Consider the following 17997-nt stretch of genomic DNA (forward strand, 5'->3'; position numbering starts at 1 on the left):
CATCAAACATAGCTTATATAGGATATGTTTAGGTATCTGTTTGGTACCATAGAGGGGTTTGAGTCTGCAAAATAAAAGGTCAAACCCATAGAAGGGTATAGTACTATTCTGAGGTAACAAAACAAGGGGTTAGAGGTCAAATTCTATAGAAGGGTTCAGTCCCTACATAACCACCAATCACTGCTCTCCCCGTAGAAGGTCACTGACCCTCTGTCTTGCTGTTACAGTTCTATTTTGACATGTTATGAGTCAAATGCATAAATATTGGATACTACAACTGTAAATGTATTACATTAAATGCGTGAATAATAATAATTTGTTGTAGACAGTGTTTCATGAAGTTCATGAACTCACAAATCTACAAATCTTTTAAAGGGAGTTGCACTGACATCTGTTATAATTTCTGTGGATACAAAACTTTTAAACACATTTATTTCTTGTAGACTGACTTTTATAATAGTGCACATTACTGTAGTACACAGTGTATATTATATTGTGTTTAACATAGAACCGGGATACACTGTAACAGCAAAACATGCCAAATTACACCTCCGTAATCACCTGTTCCTGCCCTCGCATTCAAGTTTCAAATTCAGATAAAATATGAAATTTAACAGGTTATTGTACAATCTATGAAAAGTGAAGTTTAGAGCCACTCTGTCTTGAATGGAAACACTTAAGTGCCGTGAAAACTGAAGGATCTTCTGCTTGTGTGTATTTGTTGTGACTACAGACAAGCTGCCAATCGTGATTGGAGAGCAGAAAAGAGCAAAAAACATCTGTGTGTGTTTCGTCTTGGAGCCAGTGACCAGGAAACAGATAAACAGAGAGAGTTTTGTGCGTGTGTGTGTGTGCGTGTAAGACGGAAAGATAATGATGTATAACTGTCTGTCTCGCTGCTGCTATTGAGCCTCAGCGTCCTACTGTGACAAGAGCCAGGTGCTGGTGGCAGAGGGAGAGAGAGAGAAATCAAGCAGCAAATCAATAACATCTTGATTGGAGATGATTACACTCCTCATTCCCTCTCTTCCTGTGTATATGTCTAAGTGTGCATGTTATTTTTTGTCATCATGAACTCCTCTCCTCGCAATCTGTCCAATCACACACACACACACACACACACACAAACACACACACACACACACACACACAGACATATACCTTATATCTCGCTCTTGGAAACACAAGAGCCAATCAACTCTTTCTATGTATGTACAGACTAAAAGTCATATTTACATAGAAATGCTCTTTTTTTTAACTGGAAATTGGACTAATTCAGCTCAACATACCTTGCCCACACTTTACTACACAATTTAAAACAATTTGTTCACTAACAGAATTAAATATTTTTGCCAGGTTAGTGTAGCTTTTTTATGGCATGGTCCTCCCTCCTTTGTCCTTTGTCTCTGGGATCATTCACAGCCAAATTAAACTGCCCTTTGAGATAATTTTTGAGTTATAAGTTTAGCAAATACATGGACCAGCCATTCTTCCTTTCTTTCAAGTGGGAACTGAACATCACCTCCATCATCAAAAAGGCCCAGCAGAGGATGTACTTCCTGCGGCAGCTGAAGAAGTTCAGCATACCAAAGACAATGATGGTGCTCTTCTACACTGCCATCATTGAGTCCATCCTCACCTCCTCTATCACCATCTGGTACGCTGCTGCCACTGCCAGGGACAAGGGAAGGGTGCAGCGCATCATTTGCTTTGCAGAGAAGGTGATTGGCTGTAATCTTCCTTCTCTTCTGGACCTGCATGCCTCCAGGACTCTGAGGCGTGCAGGAAAAATTGCAGCTGACTCCTCCCACCCCGGACACAAACTGTTTCAGACTCTCCCCTCTGGCAGGAGGCTGCGGTCCATCAGGACCAAAACCTCTTGCCACAAAAACAGTCTGAAACTAGCCTCATTAACAAGGCCCGGGTCCCCCACTGACACTCCCCCCTTGCAACTGATACAAATGTCTCTGCACATGCAAATACTGTTTCATCTCGTGTCGTGTGTTATATATTTCTACATTTATTTATGACGACTGTATGTTTGTCTAAGTGTAGCACCTTATCACCACAGCAAATTCCTCGTATGTGTAAAACACTACTTGGCAATAAAGCTCCTTCTGATTCTTCTGATTTTCATCAGAAGTTCATCTACATTGCTATAAACAGCCATTGCGAAAGTGTTTTCAAAGAGATGTCAAATGTGACTTTTCCTGTTTACCTTTTTTCCCCATTTCACGAGTGGCCTTCCCTGGTGCTTGCTGCACCCACAACGGCACAGGAAAGCTAAAGCAACTCCAGTAATTATGTACTGATGTGCTATCTTGGTCAGGTCTCCCTTGAAAAAGAAGTTTTAATCTAAAGAGACTTTCTGGTTTGATAATGCTTAAATAAACAATAACAGCACAAGTATTTATACCTGAACTGTGGACAGTGTGCACATGCATAGCAGATTGTGCACAGACTCAAGCAGAGATAATGCTGATTCCTGAGTCATCTGAAAATATAAGGCATATAATTTGAGTATCTAACAGAGAAGGACCAAGGATATCCATGTGTTACACTTCACTGTTCCATTTTGTCAGTTTTTACAGACCTAACCTTTTAAATCAGTTTTAACAATAGCCCCGCATAAAAAGCGGGAGATGCTGTTTTTGGGGGTCTTTTGATCAGGCTGTATTCTTTCCCCCTGTACCTCTCTGACCTCATTTCCCTGTCCACAGCCCATTGATAAAAAGAGAAATTGAGAAGGAGAACAATTGGTGCGTTCATTGACCCAGCCATAAAACAACAATTTGCATTTCGTTCTCGTCTTCTTTCTCTTCTTCCTTTCTCCTCTGACTGCCTGTTTTTGCTGCAGCCCCATCTCTCTGTCTCTGCTTATCTTTTATATCTCTCTCTCTTTGACTCACGCACGTCTCTCTCTCTCAGAGACAAGCTTAGACAGAGAGATGCAGAGGGGAAAAATCTGACAGTGATGGAGGTAAAGATGGAGCGAGGAAAGTAAACAGGCACACAGACAGCGCTCCATGTCTGTGATCTCTGTGTGAAGCTGATCCCTCCTTGGCCCAATTCTTTACCTTCCTCTGTCTGTACATCTCTCCGTCCCCTTTGCCTGTTTGTTTATACTGACATCCACCCTGCTGTAGGCTGATTCATTTTGGAACTGCCTAATGAAACTTAAAGACTTTAGTTTTTTTTAGTGCTGAGATTTCGGTTATGGCCACCAATATGATGATTTTCCCCACCTTTATCTCTTTTTTTGGTCATCTTTTTCATCGTCTCTGCAGGCAGTGATCCCTCTGCTGACATGTGCCGCTGCACCCCACAATTACTGTCGCGTTTGGCAAAGATTAAAGAGAGAAGGGTGAAATGATAAGCACTTAGGCGGTGATGTGATTATGTTAACAATGTCTCAGGTATTTGTTCACTTCCAGCTCTCCTGATATTTTTATTTATTTTTTAAGCAGTGCACTGTTTCCATTCAACAGTTTGACCTGCCCTTTGCTAAACTTTTGGCTGATGTGTGGCTCCACTTAATGCTTATTTTTAAAATACAGTACAGTGCTGCAAACGAGCAAACTGTGGAGCAACACAAAAACATGAACAACAACCAGTTGCCTCAATTACGATACCCACACACAGCATGCGCAAGCGAGGCAAACTGAGTTGTTTTGAGTGTAAAGATTGGTCATTTGCTCCTATTTCAGTGACATTTTGGAGGTGAACCAAGTTGTGCTATTAGCTGGAAGCTACATTTGAACATTTGGAAATCATGCACGTAAGAGAGAAGATAGAGCGACGAGAGAAGATATAAACCAAATTATAAGGAGGCTGTCAACCTTTCTACCACTCCAATTCAAGACTCCTTTCCAGAAGAACCAAGAAAAACTTTGGAAATCATTCCACTTCGCAGATGAAATTATTGACAATTTAACAATGGAAAGATATAAAAGTTTCTACATGTTAATTGTAATTGTATAACCAGGTCAATCAGTCATTCCCAGAGAGACATTGGATACAAAGGACTCAAAAGCCCCATCTACTTTAATGATGGACAGTATGTCAGGAATAAATGCAAGTACTAGAGTGTGTGTTGCTCAAGAGCACCTCAACAGTATTTACTGTGGGAGGGGAAACTATTTTCCTGCCCAATGCAGATGTTTGTACTTTGTGACCTTAATTATTTAAATGATTAATTTTTAGAGTGACAAGTAGATAGCATGGTCTAATGCCACATTCTACAGCATTGATAGCCTAAGCTAATTTGTACTGTCTGTCCCTTGATGGGTCTTTAAACAAATACACAAAAGTTAACAGTTAAATATATACAGAACAAAACAAAACACAAACAATGTTAAAAAAACTCAACATTCATGAAAACACCACTGATCCTTCTTTTAAAACATGTTTTGACAACTTCAAATCAAACGTGATCGAATTCATGATCCATTTTGACGCCTGTGCATTCAAGTTCCACATATTCGTGTTGTCTGTTGTCTGTCAGCAGTAATAATATTTTGGGGGGGTGGGTAGGGGGTGCAGTTGAATCATCATCATCAACTTTTAAGTTGATATTGCAAACTTGTTGACAAGAAGTTGCTTATTTACACATCCTGCAGACATGAAGCAACATTCATTTTGAGTCGTGTTTCTGTCCACCAGGTAAACGTAAGTCCAATATTCACTCTGCTGTTGGCTCTGATTTTGGTTAACGTCTGAGGGAAAAATCTGGCCCTTTAGCTGCTACACGTTCCATTATGTTCACCAGCTAGTATCTAACTGTGTTTGTCTGCCGTTTCGTGCTGAGCGTGTAAGTCTATGTTGTGTAAGCTCAGAATGTGATACTTTGTAACAGAAAGTGCCAGATTCTTTCGCCACTGCTTTTTTCCCTTTCTGTTGTCTCTGAGTTTCTTATTGTATGTATTTCAGAATACTCTGCAGGATTTTATATACAGCTGATCAGGACTGGACCCCAAGAAAAAGAAAGGAAAATTAAGAGACGAGAAGAAGAAGAAGAGTAGTCTCAGCTCCCAACTTCAAAGCCTCATATTTTATTTTTGTGGACCAAACTTTTCACGTGTTAGAGAAAGACTCGTCATCCAGTGATACGTCAGGCATATATGCATGTGTAGTTTTATGAAATATCAGCACAAAACCCTTCCTGCCCAAATCTTGCTTCCCTCCTCCACCTCTGTGTTTGACCTTGTTGCTGCAGAGCCTGGGGGGTGGGGTGGGGAAAGAAAGAGAGTGATTGGGGTTGGCGGTCAAATGCCCTTCTGTTAACGGGTTGTCATCTGCAGACTGGAGTTCCCACACATCCAAACAGACCTCGAGTTCATGAGCTGCTGACCTGCAATTTACACTAACCTATTATAATGTGTTTATTCATAAAAAAATGTACTCTCATCAAGGTCTGACCATTAAAGATCTCCATCAAAATATTCAGGATAGGTTTTGCTATCGTCTCTGAACCTCTGCATATCAACTCATGGCTCCAATATGCACACACAAATGCACACACACACACACACACACACACACACACACACGCACACACATGCACACACACACATACACACAGCTGTCCTTGGGGGTCATAATGTTGACCTTTTGACCTTCATGGTCAGAGGTCTTGGCCAATCAAGAGTCTAAATGTGAACAGAAGGAGCAATAGACTCCCTTGACTGTTCATTACAGCTCTCTCTCTCTCTTTCTGTGTGTGTGTCAGCAGGTTAAGAGCCTTTCCATTGGCCCCATAGAGGCAGAGTGAATAGACTCTAATGACTGATTTTATCCTTTCACCCCCCTCCTCTCTGTGTGTTTTTCTCTCAACGTCAAAGCTAAAATCATAGACAGAGTCACGAGTTGCAGGACATGATTCAACACATAGCCGACTCACTCTGACCTCTACTGCCTCAGGTTGCAAAATAGATAGGATCCAGGAAATGCTTTCACCAAACACACACAATTCCTAATGCTTGTTTTAGAAGAATTTAATGTAAATATGTCATTTAAAACAAAATAGGTGCCTCCAGATTTTCTGTGGTTTTCATTCTGAAACCTTCTGCCTTTTCTGTAAATTTTTAAATGTCAAATGTATGCAAAAGACAGTGTGGCATTGAATGAAAACCTGAGATCTTCTGCTTGATGAAATATGTTTTCATTAGATTTTGCCTCAGAATTGTCTGCGTTGTGGTTGCTGTTGGATGGAGGTGTTGCATACTCACTGACTGCACATCAAGAGGCCAGAGTATCATCAGCTGTTTGTTACTGTAGTTACTGTTCTACCAAGTTGTTGTTCTTGCCTGGTAATGATCTTCGGCTTTTATTTTCCAAGCTGAGGTCTATTAGTTCTCTATTTAAACCCCCAATGGGGGAGGAGACCTCTGTGTGTGCAGCTATCAGCAGGGAGCACATCGGAGACTCTGCAGGTCTGACGGTCGCTGATAAGAGCTGCATGATTAACACACACACACACACACACACACACACACACACACACACACACACACACACACACACACACACACACACACACACACACGCAGAGAGGGACTGGTGGTGGTAGTCTATTGTTGGGGGAACAACAGACGTCTGGGTGAGTGCTGATAATCAACCATCAAACCAGATTGTATAAAGCATTTTCTAGAAAAGCGTGACAACATGGAAGAGCGTTCACATGCTCTACTTGCTCCACCTTTATCTCTTTTATCTCAGCTTGACACGACTAACAACAGAATAAAAACATCAAATTACACATGAAAAACAGAGTAAAAATTTAAACTAGATAAAATGTCAACTGATAAAAGTTTAAATAGCAATTCTGTCAATAAATATCCTAATTTTATTTTTAGTAATAACGTACACTTACACCTAACAACACCTTTAACAACACTATATTGTTGTCAAATTGATTGTAATAGGTTGGTTAAACTTATATTAGAAAATACTTAAACATTTGGGCTGAGTGGTATGTCAGAGTCACTGTTAATGCTGGTGTTTAAAAGTTATGAAAATAAACACTTCCATAAACCCTTTTGTCCCTGCTGTGACCCTATACATGTGCTTGTTTTCTCTTTTGCTCTGGAGATTAATCTAGCCAGAAATTAGCTTTTGTTTGGTCTTTCACATGTTTTACCATTTACACTGAGAGAAACGTTTGCTTTGTTTCAGAAGGAGAACAATGACCTCTGTCTGCTTTGTCCTTTAAAACAATCCTGCAGATTTCACTCCAAATGGTAGAGAATAGAAAATTCATTGTAGAAACTGCAGTTACATTCTGATCGAAAAGTTATTTCTGTTTATGTTTTGTGGTAATGTTTTTTTTCAAGGGAACAAAGCGCATGGAAAAATGTAATACATGGAAGTTTTAGTGAGTTAATCAGGGTGGGCGTACAAAGTGTAGGACTTCAAATCAGATCAAATCTGACATTTTATGATCAGATCATATCATGATCATAAAAGTTTTAAATCATGCTTTTGTTGAAATGAAAACAAATGAACAACATTGTCAGTTAACGAATTGCTTATATGTTCAGTATCACCAATTTGCTGCTTGGCAGATACATTTATTAACAACCTAAAACACAATTTAATTCATAAACATAATTTCTAGGAGACATGATTGTTTTGTTTCAATTTACTATTCTATATATTGATATTTATTTCTTTTGAAATCACTGAAAGGAACTGGAGATGTAAGTGGAGGTTCAGACGTCTGGAATCAGGCTAGTATTTATGCTAATGTTTTCAAAATTAATGGAGCCATGATTTACCCATACTTAATATGTTAAATGTATGTTTTGTGGTAAAGGCTTTGCTGTAGTCAGACACTGTCAAAGAAGGATTAAAATTGTTCAAGGTCAGAATGACTTTGGTTGTTTAAGTTGACTTTCGAAGCCCCAAATTCAGTTAACTGGTCCACACAGCCCCCCATTAACCAGGCAAACCGGAGCTGACTTAACCAGAGCTTTGTGCGACAAAGTTGAATGACTCTCGGCTCAGAAACTGCTGAGAAAAAAAGCCCTCAAAGTGCTCAACCCTAAAACCATTAAAGCATGTCTTTCTAAAACTTCCCTGTCATTTATCCCTCATTTTCCTCTGATCCCCTCTTCTGTTGTCTCGACTCCTCCAGAGTCTGTCCATGGCTCTGCTGGGCTACGTTTTCCTAATTTATCCCCCCACCCCTCCCAATCATGTCCTGGGCCCCTTGTGTCATGGAAATCCTTTGTTCCCCCGGCGTCCTATAACACATGCACACACACATGAACACAGATGGACTGAGTCAGTCTATGTCAGCAACATTCAACATTTATCGAACAATGATATTCTTTTGTTGGAGAGTTGTCTGACAAATTATGAAAGCAAGCAGTGAGATATCTATGTAAAATAAATAACCAAAACATCTTACTAGACTCATTACGGTTATTAAAAAGTAAGTTATTAAAATAATAGTGAGTCAGTTTGGAAAGAGAAGAAGTAATTATTTTTTCTTTTCACGGGCAAAGATATTACATTTAATACCCTGATGAAAAAATAAAGATAATTTTTTTTATTATTTAATAATGACATCACAGCCTTTTATCCCTTATCATTAATTTGGTCTTTTTATAAACCCCTTCAGTGGGGTCTGTGTGGTTTCTGGTGATTGCACACATAACTTTCATCTTTGTCTCAGATTAAAGGCAACCCAAGATATGATCCTGTTCTCCTCCACTAGAGTAGATACACTATAACTCAATGGAATAACTGCATGGCTCTGCAACTCTGTGACACTAGAATCAGCAGTATCAGAGAGAGGGAGAGAGAGGTTCACTGGTAATGAGGAAAAAGTGACGGGGAAGGATTGGCTGGTGCATGTGTTTGTGTATTTGTGCCAAACTTCTATATGATATTCTCCCCTGATCCGTTTACTGTCTTAGCTGACCAAGAAATTCCTGTGCAATAATCTGCCCATTATGGAGCATACAAGATTAAAATTCTATAAAATAAATTGGCATTGACAACGACAGAATATCATACAGCTCCATCATCTGCGTCATACCACTGTGTGGATGAGTCACTTTTTAAGCACCATGCAGGACAAGAACATATTTTATAGTCTTCTGTATATTCTGTCCATGACATCCTGTTTTCAAGTTTTTGGGTGTGAAAACTGCTGGACTTCTTTAAATGCTTTAATTCAGCTAATAATGGTTGATAAATATGCTGCTTATTGTAGCTGTGGCACTTATTTGTATGTCAGTGAATAGGTAGATTGCACAGGGAGTGCATGGTAATTCTCCCTTTTGCTGTATCTTTTCAACTCTTGCGTTTGTTTTATCTCAGGTTTACTGTTCTGATTAACTCAAAGCTCTAATTCAGGATTAACAAATGAGGAAAAAAGCCAAAGACCATTATCTTGTTTTATAGATGCATTTAAACGTACTGTTGTGAGACTAAAGCCAAGTTTCGACCAAAGGAACTATACCCCGGAACAAGGAACCTTTGGAGGAACTCATTGTGTTTCCACCGCAGGGACCAGGGTCTAAATTTAATTCTAGGGTCTTTATTTTACCCCCCAAAAAGTCCCTGCTCAGGGGTAGTACTTTCTGAAAGTGCCGGTACTTTAGTGGATGGGCCTTTCCTTGCAGTGAATTTCTGAATGGACGAGTAGAGGCTACTGGCTTTAAAACAAGCATGTCGGGTGTTTTTTTACTGCTCCCCTTTTCCACCTTTGTTTGCAAACCAATAAATCACAATCAACCGTCAATAGCACGCACAAGTCGATGTCTGCCTGAGATTGTACGTCGGCATTAAATTTATTGCTTGGAAATAGCAGCCAGGGTGCAACGGTATGTTTACAGCTGACAGCTGATGGAGTTACGCTAAACACTGGGTTCAGAGTTGTTGTTTTAAGTTTTCATTAGTCAGGAGGGTTTCTAGACGGAGCCGAAGTCGGCCTCCTCTTCCTAAAAACAAACGGAACAGGTATGACAGCTCGTTAAAAATCCCGTTCCTCCGACGGTCAGGCAGACACAGACGTAAGTGCTACAGCTGATCTGCAGCTCTTGTCTGCTGGAAATGTTTTAATAACCTTCCAAACTGTCGCGATTTTATGTTTGTGATTTTTTTCTCTGTGCTGGAGTTATTTTATGTACTTGATGGCTTTATCCAGTTTGTTATTAAATTTGTAACAAACTTTATCATGTGTTTCTTCATTATACTTTTTAATGGTCAAGCAAAGCCTATTGTTTTTCATTATATTCCCATCAAATCTGATGTTCATTTATACATTTGGCTAATGGATCGTGGTTACTAAATTATGATGCCTGTCCATCGCTTTGTATGGTGTAGGACTATGTACGTCAGCTGGTTAATTTGCCTAATCTTTAGACTGTGGTGAAAACATACACAACAATGGGGCTGAAGGAACCTTTTAGTTCCTTGAAATGAGATCCGGGGAATAAAAAGTCCGGTACTTTTGGTGGAAATGCAGCTTAAGACATTGTGTTTCCTGTAACTGCTTCACAATAAAAACCACCTCGTATTTCAGCAGTGGTTTAAAGGCCACATATTATGGAAAAAATGCACTTTTGATGCCTTTTCAACAAACACTTGTGTCCCCTGTGTATCTAAAGACTATAAGAAAAAAACATTCTCTGTCTTTTTCTCTTGCTCTTCTTCTCCTGTCTTTCAGTAAATATATGTCCAAACACAGCTCCATTCATGATGTCATGAATGGATTTGTCTTGCATAGGACCTCATCCAGAGTTCATCAGAGTAGACAGCCCTGCCAACTGAACACGTACTGAATACGTCACCCTCAGCCCCACCAAGTCATTATTCCATCAAGCTCGGGCTGTAGGTTTCGTAAATTAGCGAAAGTTGAGGCAGAGCAGCCGGGTGACATCAGAGGGAAAACCAGACAATAATTTCTCCATAAAATCTGACCTAGTTTCACAAAAATAAGTGAATAAAGTTCTAAAGTTGTACTGTAATCAGTGAGGCCCGGATTCCAGAAACACTCCGCTCCTGCGACTTCTTAATGTTACTTATTTGGGGTATGATAAACAGTAAATATATCAAATCCATTGCCCCATATCACTATTATCCAAGTTAAGTTTCTGCAGCTGTCATGTCCATCGAGCACACCGGCAAGAGGATGAGGTGCACCAGGCCACAAGCATTGGTTGCTGCCTAGTATCACATAGCTAGACCAGAAGTTGGCCAATCAGAAGCAAGTGGGCTTTTTTTTGGGGGGGGGGGACTTTAAAAAGACAGGAGCTACAACGGACTGTTCAGACAGAGGGTAAAATGTCCTAAAGAATAAAGAAGAATAAAGAAGAATAAAGTGCTGAAGAAATGGACAGCTTGAGAAAAATAAATCGCTTTATGACCATTAAAGCATGTAAACACTTTCTAGTAGAAAGTTTGAACCTAAAAATGACCATAATTTAGGAGCCTGCAGCAGTAGGAAATGTTCTGTCTCCAACAGAGCTGTATTAAACTCTGATATAGCTGTTTGAGAGTGAACAGTAAACAGACAATGAAATAAAATTACAAATAGTAACACTGTTACATGTGTCATTTGCTGTGAATGTCTTGTGCGTAGGTAGGCAATTAGAATATAGTAGGAATGGAGATAATACATACATAATAAGAGATAATACAGTAGATAGATAGAGAGATAATTACTGAATGTAAATACATGAAATGGCTTTAGCACAAAAAATGCTGACCATAAATAACATCTAAAACAAGAACATCTTAACGATTTAAGATCAAAGATTAAGAAGATAGAGTGTCTGAGGAAATTAGACTTGGTTTTTTATAGATTTGGTCTTTATATCACTGAATGTTCACCCATGACCAAAAAGAAAATGACCTAATCTCTCAATTTGGAGGCCATCAAATAAGCTGTCAGTCTGCTTTCAAATCATCAGGTGCAGGACTTAGATCTGATCTTTTTGTTGACATTGCTTTGTGATGAAAAGCAATGTGGCGAATTAGCATGTGAGGAGGTATGTGAGCTGCTGATATGAACTGACCTGATTTGAGCATTTTGTCTGTGATCGTAGTGCTCCCTGGAGGGTTCAGAAAGACATATTTTGCTTTGTGAAATGGGTGGTATTTGTGTTAACTCTGTAACAGCATTGCTTTTTTATGCTCTACGTTTCTTCACTTTTCTTGAATACAGATGACCTCTATTGTGCCCAAACTATGTAAAACTGATAACAAAACAGGACTGCCTACATCTAGTTGCTTGTTTTGGTCCCAAACAACAGAGATCATAGTATCTCGGGATTATTTTGTTTCTGTCAGGTGAAAACTTTTGAATTTTTGTGATTTAAAAACAATCAGATATGTACTATAGAAAAACTACATGTTCCTTTGTGAATCTAGAAAAGTCTCCAACCTTACTTTGAAAACAGCAGTGAAGATTTATGATTAAAGTTTTTCAACTTCCCTAATTCAGTCTGGCCTAAATACAAATATGCTCACAATATTTATTTTTACTGACATTATAAACATATCAGAACCTCACACATTCATTTGAGAGAGAAGATACTAATTAATCTAGAAATCTAGGGAGAATAAAACCCCACAAAACAGAGCAAAGCCGGTGGTGTGCCCACAGCATTTTTAGTTAGGGAATACCACGACTGCAAACATGCTGTTGCTCACACAAACACAACAACAGCTTAACAAGATAGCACAGGAGGTTTAACAAGCAGGTTACTTCCTTGCCTCTCGGGCTGATAAAAATGTTTGTTTCCATGGCAACAAAGCATTGTTATTTTACAATCCACTCTTAACTGTCACCCCTTCAACTTTTTCTTTCCTATTTCTCCTTCCATCACAGCACCCCCTCCTTTTTTATCCCTCAGTGTTTATCCTTTTATCTTGACCTGCATCTCTGTCTTTCTTTCTTTCTCTCTCTCATCTCTCCATCCTCGCCTTCTTTCCCTTCCTCCCTCTATCACCACGTTTCTCTTTTCCTCAACCCATCTCTACTTCCTTCATTATAAAGCTAAGAGGATTTGGTGGTGTGTGTGTGCTGTGTCCCTAGACCCAATTAACCCCCTGAATCTCTCTTCTCTGCTGAGTTGTTGCACGAAATGAGAGACCATTTAAATAACTAGCTTTATGTGTGACGTTTTCATGTTTGCAAATGGAGGCTTAATTGTCCGAGATCACAGGAGGAGCTTCGTGTGAACTGTCTTTACCTCACACGAAGATCAACATGTTGACACAGCTGAGACCTGAGCTAAAATAGATCTGCATGTGGCTTCAAATCAGAGGTGGATTGGCTTGCAAATATCACAGTTTGATATGTTTTCATCACAGGAACATCCCTGCCAATCAAAACTGGCTTTTGCTAATTTTAGCTGATTTCCAGTTACTCCTCTTGTTCCCTTTTTGAATTTAAGAAAGGTGACATCGACTAACTTTGTGAAAAGCAAACTTTGAAGATGTCTTCATTTACACAACTGTAGGGCGGGAAAATGCACGATGCTCCTGCTGGTTGTGTTCATTCCAACTGGAAAACAGACAAACACAACATTTATTAGGAATTTGAAATATTATTTAGATGCATGCGTTCAACCAGAAGAACTCCTGTTGAAAATAATAAAGGAAATGCAGATTAAATCTCAGTAGAGCAAGGTATTTGTGTCAGTACAGGAATATTGGTTTAATAGGAAATTAAATCCCTGTCTTTTGTTATGTTTTACATACGTGTTATTTTTCCAACACGTACTGGATATCTCGTAATAGAGAAGTCTTTCTTACTGAGTCTGAACGCAACCACTAATAACCCTTTCTCAAAGTCCCTGCTGGATTATTAAAGCATGTTTGTGTTTCTATTCTGTATTTTCTGGACTTTACCTACATGTTTTCACATGCTAAATTCATTGATTTGAGTTAGAATAAAAGAAAATACTTCCTTGTAGCAGTCTAATCTGACTTCTTATGACAATTTAGTTTACCATGAGCGTACATGACCTAATAGTAATGAACAAATAGCTTTACGTGTTTCAAGCTAATATTCAATTGAACTGTCCCGTATTTGTTGTGAATTATGCTATGAGAATTAAAAGGGGTTTAGACAAATATTCAAATCAGTGTGTTAAGATGTAGAATCAAGCCCCGAGGAACAGCACTGGGCCTTTTTAACATACACATTTGAAAGACACGTGACGCGTGCACAACCTCACCATTATCATAACAAAAGAACTGCAGTAAAATGGTGAATGTTGTTTTCTGAACATCACAACCATTTCAAAATCAGCCTGTCATCACCAGAAAAATAGCCATGTAGGTCAATTATTATATAGCAGTGGTCGGCAATAGGCGGCCCGCGGGCCAGAACCGGCCCGCCAGCAATAATATCTGGCCCGCGGCCAGATTGCTTTGATAGCAGAAATATAAATAAATTGATAGTGGCTGGTGCTGAAATAGATCTCAGTCATGACAGCTACAGTAACTAACACAATCACTCCAAAATAAAAGCGTTTTTTTGCAGCAATGCTTTATGTTTAGTTTATTGGAAGCTTTTACTTTGAAGAGTTTTGAAGGACTTTTTGTGGCTTGCTTGACACACCTCTGGGAAGAATGTAGAAAGTTGTGTGGCGCTACAGAGAGCCCCCAGTTGCAGTAATGCATGGATACATGGATGCATAGTAGGCTATTCATCCAGCCAACGATCACGAACCGCTTGTTGGCACCGGAGAGGGAGTGGTGCGGACCAGGGACAGGAGATCGCGATGCGACTGGCCCACTGCAGTCGGTCAGTGATCATTTCCTCTGGTGGGATGAAGTCTGACACTCCACATGATCCATGATAAGATTAATGACAATAAAGCATGCTGTAAAGGCCCACCAAAATATCACAAATCATGCTTTTAGGGGAGCTGATGTTTTATTAGGCTCCCCCCCTAGTTCGCACCCTGTATGATTGGATTCCCCTGAATTTCCTCAGGGAAATGAAAATAAGAGTCCATAGGTTTATGAATGCGGATCAAACGCCGGGACGCACACACACTGCAGCACATGCTTTATTGTGAGCATGTGCAAAAGTTTCTTTATAATCAAGTAACAAGGGTAAAAAAAATCCATGCAGTTATTTGGAATCAATCTTCCAACCTCCCTAATGGGAGTCCCACATAGTACCGCCTGAGCTAAACATGCACATGAGTAAAAAAGGATTTTAAATAATTTGTTCTGGCCTGCCCTATAATGGCTTGAAAAAAATTTGGTCCAATGTTATATTGACCCCTGTTATATAGCTTATCACTACCCATATTTACGTTTTTTGTTAGGCCACGACCTCTAGTGGCGGAAAAAGGCAGTTGATGTAAAATGAAGAGCGACAAAGTCCATGTAAGGAGGTGGTGGGGTGGGTGGATGTGTCAAGTTAACTAAGGACAAACTGAGGTTTGAGTCCCTTGTGAAAGAAGGTCAAATGTGACATTTTTAAAATTAAATAATGTTTTGTAGATGATTTACGTCACTTACATAATGTATCGTACAAACTAAAGCTAACCAAACCACCACTGTTGAATTACCACGTGTTAAACATCATGTGACTTAGGTCACGTGACATAGGTAACGTACTTAAGGTCTGGTACACCTGCCGCTGGAGCGGTACTCGCCAGCGCTCCAACATGAACATTTGATGAATGGTAATATATGTCATTGTTTTTACCAACGGACATATATACCGTTTTTGGAAAACAGTCTAGTATGTTGTTTTGGGACAATTGACAATTGACCTATTTTGTCGTTTAGGTATGTGGACTTGTTGACCAAAATGGATGCCTAACGAAGCTCTTTTCCAGGTTTGAATCTGTTGAGCAACTTTCATTGGAATGAGTGAAGCACCATCTTGGAGCACTTTTTAATATTCTGGAAATCATGTGATGTGAACCATCTTGTTTATGGCCTCATGATCTGTATCCATTGTAACTCAGTCCTTAGATATTGTTTTTTTATATGATATTTAAATGTGTTGAATTACTTTGATACTGTAAGCTGTCTTCTAAAGGAGTAAGGTGGAGATCAGAGCACACTGGAGAGGACACAGTAAAAGCATTTCTTATCATTTTATAGCACCATGGGACCATGCACTGACACACACACACACACACGCGCGCGCACACACACACACACACACACACACACACACACACACACACACACAGTTAACAGAGTCCAGGGGATATTGAAGGTATCAGGTGTAAGCCAGCTGTGAACACAGGCTGGTTAATAAGCTGTCTTTGTTTGAATTAATGACTCATAAACCTGTCTATATATCTATCTGTCTATCTGTCAGTGAACATGTGTCGCCCCAGACTTGGGTTCATAAAGGTAGTTTTCACACCCAGACAGGAATAATAAACATCCGTACATTTGATTGTTAATACGATTTATTCATATAATATCACCCTGCACACAGACTTAGTAGTATGTTTGAGTTAGAAACAATCCAAATTTTAAACAAAACTTTGGTATTTAATTTGATTTAAATGTTAAAGTTTGATGTCATAATTATTTTTACAAAAGCAAAAACTATTTTAAAATGGTATGTCATAACCAGTACGTGGCTTTTCTTGAAATTTAAACTGTGAATGAAAAAACTACCTGGCACCTACAGTATACAGTATTGTGAGAGGAATACATCAGTAATATGTCATAAAGTGTTTAGATCATTGTGTAATGGCAAACTCAATTTAGGGTAAGAAATAAAAATGAAACTGCAGAGAGCTGAGAAACACAAAATCCAAGAAATATAGTTATTCCTGATGATACAAAGACTAATCATTCAACTATGAAGAGATTGTTCCTTACTGCTGTTAGAAAACTTTCATACAGTTTAGATTTAATTTGCTGCTGTTCATTCTTTACTCTGACAGCGAGCTACGCTTTACCTTCTTTTACTGCCAAGTTTTAAAATCTTAAGGGAAGGACGTGGAGGTGGTATTACATTAGACACAGACACTTTTCTTACTCATACAAGCCTCGGATGCTTTAGTCTATTATTTCATTATGTGGTCACATAAACATCCATCATCATCAGGCTGATTTACAATTACTGAACTTCTGTGGTAACATGAAAGACATAACCAGGGAATACGTCTGCAAACAACTCTGCTGTAATGGGTTTGGATTGACTGAAGCGTTTTAACCGTGGTAAAGAGTGGGGATTTGAACCACTGTCTTTGTTTAAAAGCATCACGGTACAGCTTCCTGTCCTTGTAGTGAAGACTAAAGAGAGATCACCAGCAAGTTAGATAATTCTCAAGTATTAGAAAGTTTTCAAGCAGTGCTGGGGATTCATTATGACTCATGTGTCCCCAGTTTAATATCAGTCCTTGTACAATCAAGGCAGAGACACATTTCCTGGATTTTGATTTGATTGGAGTTTCATTGTCATACATAGCAAAATTGCAATAATATTGGTTCTGTTAAAACTGCAATTTCATCGCATTTTTTAAGCAGTATAATTGAGTTAGCTATTACAGGGTGACTTGGATGGTTCCAATTTTAAAAATCGTTCAGAGAATATAATTGTATTTGCTATAACACTTTTATTTCACTATATTACATTCACTATGTCAACAAGCTAAAAAATTATGTATGTATGTATCATCCCTTGTTTCAGGTTGCTGGGCCTGGTGGCTCCATTTAAATGGACCTAATTATCTGACTTTTATAGCATTTATACTCTGCTTTTCTGCATGGCTGACCATTTTAAAGCCTTAAAATTAAGCCAAATGGATCCAGGCAATATGGAAAGACAAGTTTGCTGCCTCTAAAATCTGGCCATATGTCACATGTTTAGTTTTGCTGCTAGAAAAAAAGAAAAGAGAAACACATTGAAATGTCCACTGAGAGAAACTGGGTTTCAGTGATATAACTCTTTAACCTCAGAGTCCCAACATGGGTATCAGCTGTCTTATATCAACCTACTATAATGACACACAAGTGCCTAGTTAATGTGGACTCGACTATCTG

The sequence above is a fragment of the Micropterus dolomieu genome, linkage group LG09 (assembly GCF_021292245.1).
Source record: "Micropterus dolomieu isolate WLL.071019.BEF.003 ecotype Adirondacks linkage group LG09, ASM2129224v1, whole genome shotgun sequence".
NCBI lineage: Eukaryota > Metazoa > Chordata > Actinopteri > Centrarchiformes > Centrarchidae > Micropterus > Micropterus dolomieu.